The following is a 15,369-nucleotide window of genomic DNA, read 5'->3' as shown; positions in this document are numbered from 1 at the left end:
ATATCCAGACTAGATCTACTAATTTTACATCCTTTAAGACCCCCAAACATTGCTAAGCAGAGGGTAAACACAGCAACAGCATTATCCCAAAGTAGTGTGCTGTCATAATACACTATGAGGTAGTGTTGTACTTTGGGTATATTAGAGTTGGGATCTGCAATGTCTTACAAAGGCCCATGAGGTAAAGGCTTGGTTCCCAGGGTGGTGCTCTTGGAACCTGCTGTAACACCTGTTAGATATTAGAGCTAGTGGGAAGTCTTCAGGTTATCAGGGGATTTTAAGACCCAATTCTCTGCCTCTCTCTCTTTTCTTCCTGGCTTTGAGACTAGTAGTTTTGCTTGGCCATGCCCTCCTTCTGCAATATGTTGTCCAATACCAGAGACAAAAAAAAAAAAAAAATTGGTCTGATCAATCATGAATTCCAAAACTGTGAGCCAGAATACACCTTTTTCTCTTTATTGGTTAGTTATGTCAGGTATTTATTATAGTGGTGGGAATTTGACTAATACTCTCCGGCACCAATGTTCTATTCTGCTTAAAAAAGCTTTGTAGTCTAGATATAATACCAGGTACATAATTCAGCAGGAGGGGCTCTCAAAGTGTGGGAGCTGGGACTGCACTTCCAATTCTGAATGTGTCAAGAGTGATACCCATGCCCATGACCCTCTATTTTCCCCATTCTCCGTCATCTTCTCTAATAACTCTCCCTGCTACTTACATATCTTTTTTCATCCCTAGACTTCACATATGAGGGAAATTGTGGAATACTTGTCTTTCTGTGTCTGGATTATTTTACTTAATATTATGATCTCCATTCCATTTATTTTTCTACGAGAGACATGATTTTATTGTTCTTTATGGCTGGATAATACTCCACTCTGTGTGTGTGTGTGTGTGTGTGTGTGTGTGTGTATGTGTGTGTGTCTGTGTATGTGTGTGTATCACATTTTCTTTATTCATTTGTCCATTGACAGACACACCTGGTCTGATTCCAAAACTTGTCTATTGTGCTGCACTTTACAAGAAACAATAAACTATAGGGTAGTATGCTGACTTTAATCCTTTCAAAAAATGCCACAGCTGTATCATAAGTAGTATTATATTTAGTATCCTGAGAACCTTTATCCGGATTTCCAGAGGGCTGTACTAATTTCAGTTCTCACTAGTAGTGTGTGAGTGTTCCATTTCCCCCCATATCTTCACCAGCATTCATTTCTTCTTTTGCATTCTTGATGATTGCCATCTGATTGGGTGAGATGGAATCTCAATGTAGTGTTGAATTGCATTCCCCCGATGGTTAAATATGCTGAACTTTTTTTTTCATATAATTGTTGTCCATTTGTGCTTCTTTTGAGAAGTGTCTGTTTAGTTAATTTGCCCATTTATTGATTGGGCTGTTTGATTTTCTTGTGTTAAATTTTTTGCATTCTATATATTTTCTGGATATCCATTCCCCAACCCCAGCAGTGGGCAGAGCCTGAGGATCAGTGCTGGGAGTCCTACACACTGCTTTCTTGGATCCTGATACTGAACATCTGGAGGTACCAGGGGCAGGTAACCTAGATGATTGCCCTGAACCATGAGGCCAAAAGGAAAGGGAGGGCCCCCCGCAGGTCTTCTTCTAGCAGGACCCGTGGTTGCAGCTCTAGGAGCTGGCAGATGGAGAAGTCTCCAGCGTGGTTCAGTCAGCCCAGGAGAAGGTGGTGGCCTATCATGTGGTGGGAAAGACACTTTCAGTTCAGGGCACAGTGCCCTGAGTGGTGGGCTCAGTACATCAGCTGTATGACATACAGCTCTCCCTGGTTCATCTACAGCTGGAGCTACACATGAAAGAAGAAAAAGAAGACATCCAGATTAGGTAGTCCTGCATCCATGTGCCAGAAGTGACAATTAAGATCCAGCCCAAAGCACCAGGGGAGGGCCAGGTGGGTGAGACAAATGCAGTATCTGAAACCCTCAAGGATATTTTGAACTTTGTGGGTTCCGCCTTTCTGTCGTGGTTCTGAGCACCAAGCCCACAGACATAAAGTAAGCTCAGATTTACAGCACACTTCATCTACTGCTCAAGAATCCTGTCCTCCTAAACCTCATGAACTAAAACCACAGATGAAGAACATCTGCACCTCGCTGCTAAATGATCCTGATATTTGGGCAGTGTTAACCTTGTGTGCATTGCCCAGCTGAATGATCCTGTTGAGAGGTTTACCAGCACCCTAGCCAAGAATACTACTCACCTCATTTGGGAGGAAGAGTTCACGTTTGAGCAGAACATAAAGTCCAAGGATTTACACCTGCAGATTAGAGAGGACTGGCAGTACTCAGAAGGTCTGTTGACCCTGATCACTGTGCTCTCAACCTGTTCTAGAAGCAGCCATCCAGGCTGTAGATCTTCTTTCTGATCAGTGGGCCCATGCTCAGCAGATCAACACTGGGCTCTGTCACTGCAGAGTTTTCTTACATTGAACCCAATAAACTGAAATCCTGGCAAATCCCTTCCCCTGTTGCTGCTGCCAAGATAGGGAAGGATTGCATAGTGATGCTGCATGGGATTGTGGTCACTACTGTCACTACAGTGAAGATGAAGCCTTACTATGATGTGGGGAGGGTGTCCCGGCTGAGCTCTGAGTCTCCCCTGAAGACACCCATCAAGGTGAAAGTCATTAAGAAGGACATCTTCATCCAGACCATCTTATGCCATGGTGCACTTGTCAGGAAGATGTTCTCTTCTTCAGATATGGAACTGCTGGTGTTGAATGGCTTTGGTCAGGTCACTGAAGTTGCCATTCCGCAACTCATTGACTCTTCAAAGCTGAAACTCAAGTCATCATGGAAGAATAACACTATCATCATTTCAACGATCTCCAAGACCTCATTCTCTCAGGTCCACAACACTGCCCCGATATAGGACTATGCATCCTCTGTGGACAGAACCCACCAGGATGCACATCTGGCCCCCCAGATGCAGCTGTGGCCTCTGTTCACTGGTGGAAGACAAGCCAATCCATTCCCAGCTGCTCTCGAGCCCCAGGAGAAGGTACTGAACCCCTAGGACTTGGAGAAGAATCCCCTGGCAGCAACATGTGGTGGCCCACTACCACTTGATTGATGGGACGAGCTGTCTGAGAGCTCCCTGAGCATCTCAGAGCTATGCACTACCAAGAATCCTAAAGGAGGAATTTTAAGGTGGGATGCCAGGCTGTTTTTCCTCCAGTGGCACCAGCAGAAATATCCTGGCATGAGCCAGTCACACAGTGACCTCATGTTCCTATAGCAACATGAGGGCACCTGGAAGAAGGGGGCAACCCTCACTTAGCTGCTGAACAAGAAGCTACTTACTGTCCAGGCACTAGGACGAGAGCACCATGAATGCAATGAATAGGGCCCCTGTGGAGCCTTGCCTGCCTCCTTCCCTGCAGCTGGAGTACAGGCACCTAAGACAGCACCCTCACCAGGACAGAGCAGGCATTCTGGCCGCTACCATATGCCCACTCCTCCAGCATGGTTTTCCCCAACAATCTAGTTTTTGAAAGGGAAAGAACAATCTAAGTCTCCAGCTGGAGGCTTCCTCCAAAGAGAACTGACAAAGCCCAATTTGCCACCAGAATCTCAGTGGAACCTGCAGCCCCCACCTAAGCATTGAGGTAACAGTTAGGAGAAGAGTTCCTTGCAAGAGAAATACCATGCTCAGCAGTGCCTGGGAGGGAAGCTGGGGATTCGATTTTACCCACACAGCTCTGTAGCAGCACATGTTTGGGGCCCATGCCTGGACCGTGTCATGGGGAAGTGTGCCCCTCTGGGCTGTCACTATGAACAGAGTGGATGCTCACCTCTCCTAATTTATTTCTTAGGAGTAAAATGTACACCTGGCCCTGAGGACAGACCAGATTTTTTTTTTTTTTTAATTTAACTTTATTTATTTTTTGTTTGTTTGTATGTGGTGCTGAGGATCAAACCCAGGGCCTCACCTGCCTTAGGCAAGTGATCTACTACTGAGCCATAACCCCAGCCCCAACAGGCAGGAATTTTGATGAAGAAATTACGATAGCAGTTGAAATGCTTTGACAAATATAGGAAGGCATTTACCTTTGCCCTTAGCCATAGAACTTGAATAGTTATGCAAACACTAAGTATGTCCTGTGCATATTATACTGAACATTTTCCCATGGTTACTTTGAGCCTACTTTCCAGTGGATATAGCATAAATGCTGATATGGTTCTTAAGTCTTCCTCTGCCATGTCTGCAGCTCAGAATGCCAGTGGAACAGCTTATGTGCAGATTTCCTTTCTGTCTGCTGCACTTACTAGACTAGAATGGGAACCTGACCCAGAAAGTTGTGAGCAATAAGCGATAGGGCATAGAACATGGTAACACCCCCCCACCCCCACTACACACACACACTATTTTGCCAAATATTCCCTACAGCCCAAACCAAGTACTTGTAGAACACTAGAAGAAATTATTTTGCATCTCAGGTGCCCATTTTAGGAATGGGAATTTAATAACAAATGGTTCAAACATGGGAAAATCTTTTTATGGGCTCTTCAGATTTCTGCTGTGAATAGTGCTCCTGGCCACATTTTGGAGTATCCTTGTTTTTGGTTTCCAGTAGGAAAAATGATAAGCGTGACACACACTTTTAAAACCCTGTGTACCTAGCAAACTGCTTCCCTCATCAGTATGCCTATACCTTGGGTCATTCAGTTTTCATGTTGCTCTGCTCCTCTTGAATGTATAATGCCAGCAGACATGCTTGTTGAAGAATGATTGTCACTGGAGTGACATATTTTGACCCTTTAATGAGACTGGTGTTCTTTTAGTAAGATTGGAAAGTCTGGTGTGACCCTGACCTCTGGCAGATGGGCAAGTGGGTGTGCGCCTTCCATTAACCCTTCAACATGTATTTCAGGGGAATAGAGCCATCAAGGAGCAAGGCCCTTTGTGAGAGCCAAAACTGAAGCACTTTTTTTTTTCCTGGTTTTGAGGAAGACATTCAAAAACTACATTGGGAATTCCACTTTCAAATGCACATTTTAAAATTCCTAGGTGTTTCAGAAATTATCAAGTGACTTTTTTTTTTTTTTTTTTAAATTTACCTTTATTTATTTGTTTGTTGCTTGTTTGCATGTGGTGCTGGGGACTTTTTAACCTCACTTTGTTTTTAAAGATTGCATTTGAATGTTAACCTATTATAAATTTCCAAATGTATCAATAGCAAATTAGTTCTCCCACCAAAAAAAAAAAAAAAGAGAGAGAGAGAGAGAGAGAGAGAGAGAGAGAGAAGAACAAAGAACATATAGCAAAAATACTGTACTGATACAGAATTCCTTGTGCTGATTTTCACTGAATTTTAGGGAAAGTTATTACCAAAAGCCAGTTGATAACAACTCTATAATTAATATTAATAGTAGCAGTAATCAGAATGTATGACCTTCATGGAATGGAAATTTACAAAGAATTCATTTGACTTTGACTCAATCATTCAAGTGGTGGTTTACTATGTTAGAAATGTTTCCAGTCAATGTCAGAGTGCTCTGGAGTGACTGATTCCACCTGTACTCATAGGCTTGTGTTCCATGGCTCAAACCAGTGTGGCTGTGTGGATTATTACAATATTGAAATACTTACATACTAGTTGGTGAAGAGTCCTGAATGGGCCCCCGCTGCCAGCCTGTCCCTGCATCTCATCTGATACTAACTGCACTCCCTGTTCTCCTGTCAGCTGAAGCTCTCTGGGTCAACTCCAGCCCTATGCACAGGGAGTACATTCTTATTAGCTGTAGTCTGTGATATTTTTGTGGTTAAGTTTTTAAATATCATCTAGTGTACCCTGCTCTTATTTAAATTTTTGACATTTCGGAGTTCATCATAGAGCTTTGTGTTAATTTGGATTTTGGAAAATTGTTCATTCGTTATCTTGACTACTACTTTTTGTCATCCCTTAGAGGTTTTCCACCCCATCTTCATTTTCTTCAATCTGAAATTGACCCATCTGTATCCATTCTGGCATTCAGCTTTCAATTTGTTAGAGCTTTTATGTCATCAAAAGCATTAAAATAATGAGAAGGTTCCAGGTGCTGTTGGACACAGTAACAGACTCACATGAGGGCCCTGTCTTCCAGGGACATGGGGCCGAGGTTGCCATTGAGGAAGGCAGAGTCCACCTTCTCTTCCTCTCTGCAAAAAGGGGTGTGTAGTACTCAGCTTGGGCTGCCATAAGAAAGTGCAGTGACAGAGTCGCTTGAACAATAGAAGTTTATTTTCTCACAGTTCTGGAGGTTGTAAGGCTGAGATCCAGATGTCATTAGGATATTTTCTTTTGAGAATTCTCTCCCTGGATTGTGCATGCCATCTTCTTCCTATGTCCTCACATGGTCCCCCTTCTTGTGTTTCTTTGTCCTAATCTCCCCTTTCCCTGTGTGTGTGTGTGTGTGTGTGTGTGTGTGTGTGTGTGTGTACATATATGTACATAAACATATACATATATATGCATATATAATCACATATTAATTACATAAATTAATGGGCTTCACTGTGTCATTTCCATACATGCATGTATCATGAATTGATCTTCTTTTACCCTTGCTCACCCTCCCTTCTCCCTGATACCTATGGTCCTTGTTTCTGGATATCTTTTCTTGGTTTTTTTAGTTTCCACATATGAGAGAAAACATGCAATATTTTCCTTACTGTGGCTAAATTATTTCATTTAGCAAGAAGTGTTTTCTTGCAAATGGCAGGATCCATTTTTTTCTTTGAATAATATTCCATCATTATTTTTACTCTATTTGCTTTATTCATGCATCTGTTGACAGGCACCTCAACTGAGTCCACATCTTACCTATTGTCAATAGTGTCACAATAGACATGGTCATTCAGGTGTCTTTTTTATTTGCTGATTTCATTTCCTTTGAATAAATACCAAGCAGTGGCATACCTGGGTTATATGGTAGCTCTATTTTAATTTTCTGAGATCCATCCCTACTGTTTGACATCCATAGATGTCATACTTATTTACATTCTTACCAACATTCTTACTAACATTCTGTTTACTTCACATCCTCACCGGTGATATTAATATAAAATAACCATTCCAACTGGAATAACCATCTTACTCACCTTGGTAAGACATAATCTCCTTATAGGTTTGATTTGCATCTATGATGGCTAAAGATGTTGAGCATTTTCACATATATTTATTGGCAATTTGCATTTCTTCTTTTGAGAAGTGTATTCAGGTCATTGGTCCATTTTTATTATATGACTTGCTTTTTGGTTGTTGTATTTTTCCTGTATTCATCCTATATCAGACAGATAGCTGGCAAAGACTGTCTCCAATTCTCTTTTGTTTCCTCTTCACTCTGCTGATTGTATTCTTATCTATGCAGAAGTTTTTTTTTTTTTTTTTTAATTTGATACAGTCAAATTCATTCTCATTCTGATTTCCTGAGCCGTTGGAGTCTTCACTTGGAAATCATTGCTTTTGCCATGATCTTGAAGTGTTTCCTCTATGTTCTCTTTAGTAGTTTCAAAGGATCCTGACATACATTCAGGTCTTTAATCCTGAGATGAGTTTTGTACAAAGTGAGAGGTAGGGATCTAATTTCAGTCTTCTACATGGGAACATCCAGTTTTCCCAGCACCATTTGTTGAAGAAGGCTGTTCTTTCTCCAATATTTTGGCATATTTTTTTGATAATTGGTTGCAGTTTATATTTATTTCTGGGTTCACTGTTCTGTTCCAGTGGTGTACATGCCTCTTTATATGCCACTAGTATACTGTTTTTGTTACTATGGCTCTCCAATACAATTTGAAATAAGGTATTGTGGTGCTTCTAGCGTTGCTCTTTTTTGCTCAAAATTGCTTCATTCTGGATATTTTTTACTTACATATGAATTTTAGAATTATTTTTTTCTAGTTCATTGGAAAATGTCATTGGTATTTTTAGGGGGATTGCAGTGGATTGTAGATGTCTTTGGGTAGTATGGCCATTTTAACAATATGAATTCTCTGGATTCATGAACATAGTAGGTGTTTCCAACTTCTAATATGTTCTTCAATATCTCTCTTCAGTATTTTGTAATTTGCATGGTAGAAGCCTTTCACATTCTTAGTTAGATTTATTTTTAGGTGTTTCTTCTTCTTTTTCTTCTTCTCCTCCTTCCCCCTTTTCCCTTCCTCCTTCCCCTCCTCCTCCTTCATTGCTGTAATAAGATTAATAAGATTACTTTCCTGATTATTTTCTCAGAGAACTCATTATTGGTATGTACAAAAGCTACTGATTTTTGCATACTGATATTGAATCCTAATTAAATGAATTTGTTTATCAGTTCTAAAAGTCTTTTTTGGCTTTTTTTTCAATTATCTTGTTACACAAACAGATCATTAGTAAATGAGGATAATTTGACTTCCTGCTTTAATGTTTACTTTCTCTTGCCTAATTTCTTTGGCTAAAATGTCTGGTACTATGTTGAATAAGGTTAGTGAGAGTGAGCATCTTCATCTTGTTCCTGATCTTATAGGGAGTGTTTTCAGCTTTTCTCAGTTTAGTATGATGTGTAGCCTTCACTGTGTTGAGACATGATCCTGCTATATGTAGTTTCTTCAGGGTTTTCATCATAAGGAGAATGCTGAATTTTATCAAAGGATTTTTGGCATCAATTGAGATAATCATGTGATTTTTATCCTTGATTTTATTTATTTGCTTTATTACATTTATTGATTTGTGTTTGCTGGACCATTCTTTCATCCTTGGAATGAAAGAAACTTGATCATGTCATGTTATCTTTTTAATCTGTTATTTAATTAAATCTAAAAGTGTTTATTAAAGATTTTCATATCTGTGTTTCTCATAGATATTGGCATATCTTTCAGTTTATCTCTAACCACATTTGGTTTTAAAGATTGGGTGCTCCAAGATTTATTGCTTATGCATTTATAATAATTACATCTTTATGATGAATTATGCCTTGATCAATATATAGTACCTACTTTCCTGATTTTGTTTTAAAGTTTGTTTAAGATCTCTTTTTCTGTTGTGTCCTTTATAGGTTTTCTTAGCAGGGTAATACTGGCTTCGTAGAATGAGTTTGGAAGCTTCCTTTCCCTGTTTTATGAATTAGTTTGAGCAGCATTCGGGTTAGTACTTTTAAAAATTAGGTAAAATTCAGCAATGATTCCATCTGGTCCTAGGATCGTTATTTCTTTTTTCCTTTTTTTAATATTTATTTTTTAGTTGTCATTTGAACTCAAGACCTTCATTTTATTTATTTATTCTTATATAGTGCTGAGAATTGATTCCAGCGCCTCACATATGCTAGGCAAGCGCTCTACCATTGAGCCACAACCCCAGATCTCTTTTTTCCTTTTAATCAGAAAAATTTTATTACCGCTTCATTCTCATTACTTGTCATCAATCTAGTTAGGTATTTTATATCCTCTTTGTTGAATTTGGTAATTTATATGTGTACAGAAATGTATATTTTTCCATTTCTTCTGGATTTTCTAGTTTATTTGGCATAGAGTTTTTCAAAATTTTCCTTAATGATCCTTTGAATTTCACTATTGTTAAGAATCCTTTTTATGTCTAATTTTACTTCTTTGAGCCTTCTCTTTCTCTTTAACAGTTTAAGGGATTGTCAATATGATTTTTTCAAAGAACCAACTCTTTGTTTTATTGAGGCTTTGTATTATTCTTTTAGCCTTTAATTCATTCATTTCTTCTGTGATCTTTGCTATTTCTTTCCTTCCATGGAGTTTGGATTTGGATTTTGTTTTTATAAGAAAATGTTATTGATTTTAGTTCTATTTTTATGACTTAGGCACCCATTGCTATAAATTTGCACTGCATTTCCTGTTCTGGTATGTTGTGGTTCCATTTCATTTGATTCAAGGAGTTTAAAAAATTTTCCATCTGATTTTTTCTATAATCTGCTATTCATTTAATAGTGTTGTTCAATCTACATGTGATTGTGTAATTTCTGCAGTTATTTCTAGTTTCTTTTCATTGTGATCAGATAAAATACAAGAAATTATTTTATTGAAAAAACTTCGGTAGGAGTTGCTCCATGGTATAATATATAGTCTACTTTGGAAAACATTTTTTGTGCTGAAGAAAATAATGTGTATTTTGTAACTGTTGGATGGAATATTTTGAAGATTTTGTTAAGTCCGTTAGATCTAAAGTATATTGTAAATCTGAGGTTTCTTTTTTATTTTTTTAAATAGTTGTACACAATACTTTTATTTTGTTTATTTTTATGTGGTGCTGAGGATTGAACCCAGGGCCTCAAACATGCTAGGCAAGTGCTTTACCACTGAGCCACAACCTCCAGCCCCTTATGTTTCTTTTTTTGATTTTTTTTTGGGGGGTGTCTGGAAGATGTATTTACTGTGACCTATCTTTCCATTTATCTCTAATCATGTTTGTTTTTTAAAAATTGGTTGCTCCAAGACTTATTGCTTATACATCTATAATAATTATATCTTTGGATTAATTATTCCCTTGGTCAATATATAGTGACCTCCTTTTCTGTTCTGTTTTTATTTTAAAGTCAGTTTTATCAGTTATAAAAGTAGCTACTCCTTTTTGCTTTTGGATTCCCTTTACTTGTAATCATTTTTCATTCTTTCATTAGCACTGTGCACATGAGGTAAATTTCTTGTAGGCAGCATATTGTTAGGTCTTATTTTTTAATCCATTTAGCCAATCTGCATCTTTTATATGGGAAATTTAAAACATTTACATTCGGGGTGATTATCAAAAGGTATGTACTTATTCCTGTAATTTTGCTCCTTTTTTCTTCTGGTAGTTTTGAATGTACCATTTTTTTTCTTCCGGTCTTATTCATTTTAGAAGTTTACCATATTGATGATATATGATTCTTTACTATTTCTCATTTGCATGTCTACTCCTCTAATGAGATTCACTTTTTCACATTTGCTGATAATTTTATCTTCCTTCCTCTTCTGAGTATAGTACTCCCTTTTGTATTAGTTTAGCTTTTTATCACTGTGACACAATATCTGAAAAAAACTCTTAAAGGAAGAAAGATTTATTTTACCTCATGGTTACAGAGGTTTCATTCTGGGGTTGGCCAGCTCCATTCCTTTGTGCCTAAGGTGAGGCTGAACATCATGGCAGATGGGTTTGACAGAGGAAAGTTGCTCATCACCTGGCAGTTGGGAAGCAGAGAGAGGGATAGGAAGGGGCTAGTGACAAGATATGTTCCCCAAGGGCCTGCCCCCAAGGACCCACTCCCTTCAACTAGACCCTACTTCTCACAGTTTCCACCGGCTCACCCCAGTAATCCATTCATATTATGAAGCCATCAGTGGATTAATCCACTCAGGACGTCAGAGTCCTCATGATTCAATCATTTCCTAAAAAGCCCCACCTCTGAATACTACTGCATTGGGATCAAGCAATCAGAGTATGAGCCTTTTGGAAACATTCTGGATCCAAACCATAACAGGTATCTTCAGTGGTGCTGGGTGGTCATTCATTCCCTTAATTTATTCTTATCTAAAGTCTTTCTTTATCTCTCTTGTTTTCTTGAAGACTAACACTGCTGGGTATAGCTGTCATTTTTGACACTCTACTTTTTTATCCAGAGTACTTTCTTTTTTAAAAAAATCACCAGTCAGAATGGTTTATAGTCAATCATGAAGATCTCATTTTACCTTAATTACTTCTTTAAAGGCCCAATTGCCAAATAAAGTCACATTCTGAAGTATTGGTGGTTGAGACCACGTATGAGTTTGGGGGCACATAACTCAACCATAATAGGTAGGTGTGGAGAGTTTGGTTGTTTCTAGTGAGCATCAGGGACCTCAGGCCACCACAGTGTTTATAGCAGCAGGACTCACAGGGCCTGTGGATGAGGGTGGGTGGCATGGCTGGAGAAGCTCTGCCTTTGTTTCCCTAGCAAGTTACAATAAGTGACTTTATACATCAGTTAGTAAACAGCCCAAGAAAAACCAGTGTCTCTGAGACTTGTCAAGTGGTTGATTGCTTAATAAAAATGAACGATATCGTATGCATGGTTAGTAGTCATATATAGACTATAAATCCAAAATCCAAAGTGATTGTGCAGAATAATTATGAATTATGAATCCATGTGACATAACCTAGAAAACAAAACTAGTGTGATGTCACTCCTTGAAGGTAAAATACTGACTTAATTCATCCATAAGGCCTATCTGATGTTTATAGTGATGTTGTGAGAGAAATCAACACTTTAAATATATGATCAGCTTCGAGACACGGCTAGAAGCTTAAACACACATTGATTCCCATCTCGCTATATTAGGCCACTCCCACCAGCATCAGTCATCCCAAAAGGATGTGATGAAGGCTCAGTGTGTCTTGTCAACACTGTTGAATAAAATGGGGTCATTTTGCATTTTCCCACCTGTTGGCCAAGACAGAATCCAAGGTCATTGAGAGTCCAGGTCTCTGGGGAATGAGAACAGCAAGAATGATGTGATAGGTTTGATGTAAGTAAAATGTGTCCAATTAAAAGTGCTGTCCTCAATTCTGAAATTAATCCACTTAGGATGTCAGAGACCTCATGATTCAATTTTGCATTAAAATTTACTTTTAAGAAATCAAAGTCATAAAATTAGTTTGCAGTTTTTAACTTTCTGTTTTATTTTAAATATTTTTACTTCTTTACTTGGCCAAGGCAAAACAAAAAATTACATCACACCTTGATTTGGGAATTTCAAGTGTTTCTTTTTTTAATTTAGAGGCTCCATAAATGTATAAAGTTGAAGATTGTTCCTGTAAAGCAGCAACTCCTGGGCCCCAGGGCAGCTCCAGGAGCCATGCAGTACAGATACCTTGGGTGGGGAAGAAACTGTTGGAACCTGTGTGTGCATATCAAGTAGAAGGGGCATCCTTGTCTTCTTCATTGTTAGTGAGCAGGTGGTAGGGTGCCTCCCTGATCCTTGACAGTCCAGGTCCCTGTGGATCCTGGGTTCTGCAGTGAAGAGGAGTAACCTCTATGCAGAAGGTCTGAAGAGGGATGTCTAATTATTCCCTCTAAGCAGAGGGTGATGACCCCAGCTGTAGGTGCCCCTCTACAGGACTTGCTGATGACATTGTCTAGTTATATTTGAACAACCCAGAATGGCCTTGTGGCTTAAGAACTTTCCTGCCAAGAACCTAAAGACTATGAAGGGAACAAGCAAGATCCTGATAAAGTCATGTTCCTTGAAGGAGAACTTTGTCTGCCAGTTGACTAGTAAAGCCAATGGTAAACTAACTACAGCTGCAAGAAATGAGGAACCTGCCCTGAAGGTCATAGCAAAGCCATTAAGAACAGAGGCTTTTATTTGAATTAAATATCAGCAGTCCCTTTTGTATAATGTGCTGTGGTTTATATAATATATACTGTTAACTTTTTGTATCTGCAGTCCTTGTCCATGGATTCAACTAACCTCAAATTAAAAATATTGACAAAGAATAATTTATCTGTATTGAATACATATAGACTTTCCCTCTTGCTATTATTCCTAAACAATACTGTATAATAACCCTTTCCTGGGGCCCAGAGTCCATGGGAGATGTGAGGTAGCAGGGCACAAGGCCTGCTAGGGCATCTGAAGTTCCACACACTGGAAACACTCCTTCTGTGTACTGTGATGGTGGCACTGGGGCTGGGGAGCATCCTGATTTGGGTTTTCCTGAGGCAGTGACTGAGACTAAATTCTGACTTGTTTGGAGCTACCTTCTCTCTCAGGTGGGATGCTCAAGGTGCACTGGAATATATCTGGAGAGGGGGCCTAACTTCCACATCTAAACTGATTCACCGATAGTGAGCCTGGGGCTGAGGTGATAATGATGGCTCGCAGGTATCACTAACCAGACACAGTGACCACCATTTTGCATGATTTAAATAAACTGCCATGTCCTTAGCATTCAGGTGTGAATATAAGAGGCTTGCCCTGAATCACATAGTGGTGTGTGGGTGGGGGGTGTTGGGGGAAGGTGCTCAAACCTGCTAGCATGGCTGCTTCTCCAGACTCATTATGGGTTTATGGACCCTCTGGGAATGTGGCCAGAACTCCTGATCCTACAATTGTGCTCATGAGGCCCTTGGCAGGGACTAGTGTTTCCCTACTGATTCTAAATGCAGAAAACAGTTAATCCCCTTTGTTCATCCAGGGAGTAGCTCCTGGGGCAGGTGGTTGTTAGTTGTCCTCTACCTTCCATGGGATAATCCACAGTTCCCTGTGGTAAGGACAAACCTTCTATTTGTGGGGAGCACATATACTCTAAAGCTGAGAGATGCCTGATTTTCTACTTAGCAAAGCATGGGAAGTCTCCTCGTGAACAATATTAATTTACAGAAAGAAGTAGACATTTCAGGAGCACCCTTTCATCAGCTTGTTGTTAATACCTTAGCTTGAAAAGCCCCTCATGCAAAGGTAAACTGCAGGGACTCACTCCTGCCCTTGGGAAATGTGGAGTGTGTCATACACACCCAGGGAAGTGCCAGCATTGTGCAGATGTCCTTGGGTGCATCTGATGACAGCAGATGGAAGGGAGAAACTGCTGTTTCACTGGGCTGTGGGGTTGAACTATCCTTTCTTGTAAAGGAAAAAAACATTTTTCAGTAAACTTGAAATCTATGGCACCAATAAAAGAGGAGGAAGTGTGCCTGGCAGATGATCTTTTTAACTAAGAAACATGCCTTACATCTGCATAATTATGTTTATGAGAATTGTTTTTAGAGAACTTGAGCAAACAGTGCATTATGGGTAGGAAATTCTAAGAAAATCATCTTCATTGCACATATAAGGTTAGTAGTGGGTTACTAATATTATTTCAGGAAATATTTTGGAAAAATAGTAAATTGGAATCAAGGGTTGAATCCCATTGGTATTATTAAGTAAAAATAAAGTGCAATAAAATATATTTAGATTATTTACATTTTCCCATTATCATTTTATTCATGAATATTAGTTAGGTTAACAAGATAAAGATATCAGAATATTCACTTTGCTCACATGCATGGTCACCACAGCAACTCAGCAAGTTATAGAAATTTAATATTATTTTGATTAATGATCATAACAGATTCATTTAGGTTCCTTATTAGCAGTTGCCAGATAGAAAACCGTGTATTTGTAAAATTTTTAAGTTTCCTAATTAAACGTTCTATTTGTTCAGCTTTTTATTTTCCATTCATGTTATTTCTTTTCTCATTTTCCAAGTCTCATAACCATTGTTTTAATCCCATGGAAATTACTTTCCTTCATAGTGGAGATGACACTGAGAAGTGCTGGTGGGTGGTGGGTCCATCAGCAAAGCCGGGCTCTGCCATTACCCTAACATCAGATGGCTTTCATTGACAAATCAGGTG

At 39.1% G+C, this 15,369-nt stretch overlaps 1 pseudogene; it reads left to right on the top strand.

Annotated features, from left to right (window-relative positions):
- The first annotated feature begins 414 nt into the window (after positions 1 to 414).
- Positions 415 to 3,527, top strand: LOC143382969 (C2 domain-containing protein 2 pseudogene; annotated as a pseudogene).
- The last annotated feature ends 11,842 nt before the right edge of the window (positions 3,528 to 15,369 follow it).

This window comes from Callospermophilus lateralis, chromosome 17, assembly GCF_048772815.1.
Source record: "Callospermophilus lateralis isolate mCalLat2 chromosome 17, mCalLat2.hap1, whole genome shotgun sequence".
Lineage (NCBI taxonomy): Eukaryota > Metazoa > Chordata > Mammalia > Rodentia > Sciuridae > Callospermophilus > Callospermophilus lateralis.
This window is presented reverse-complemented; position numbering and strand designations above follow the sequence as displayed.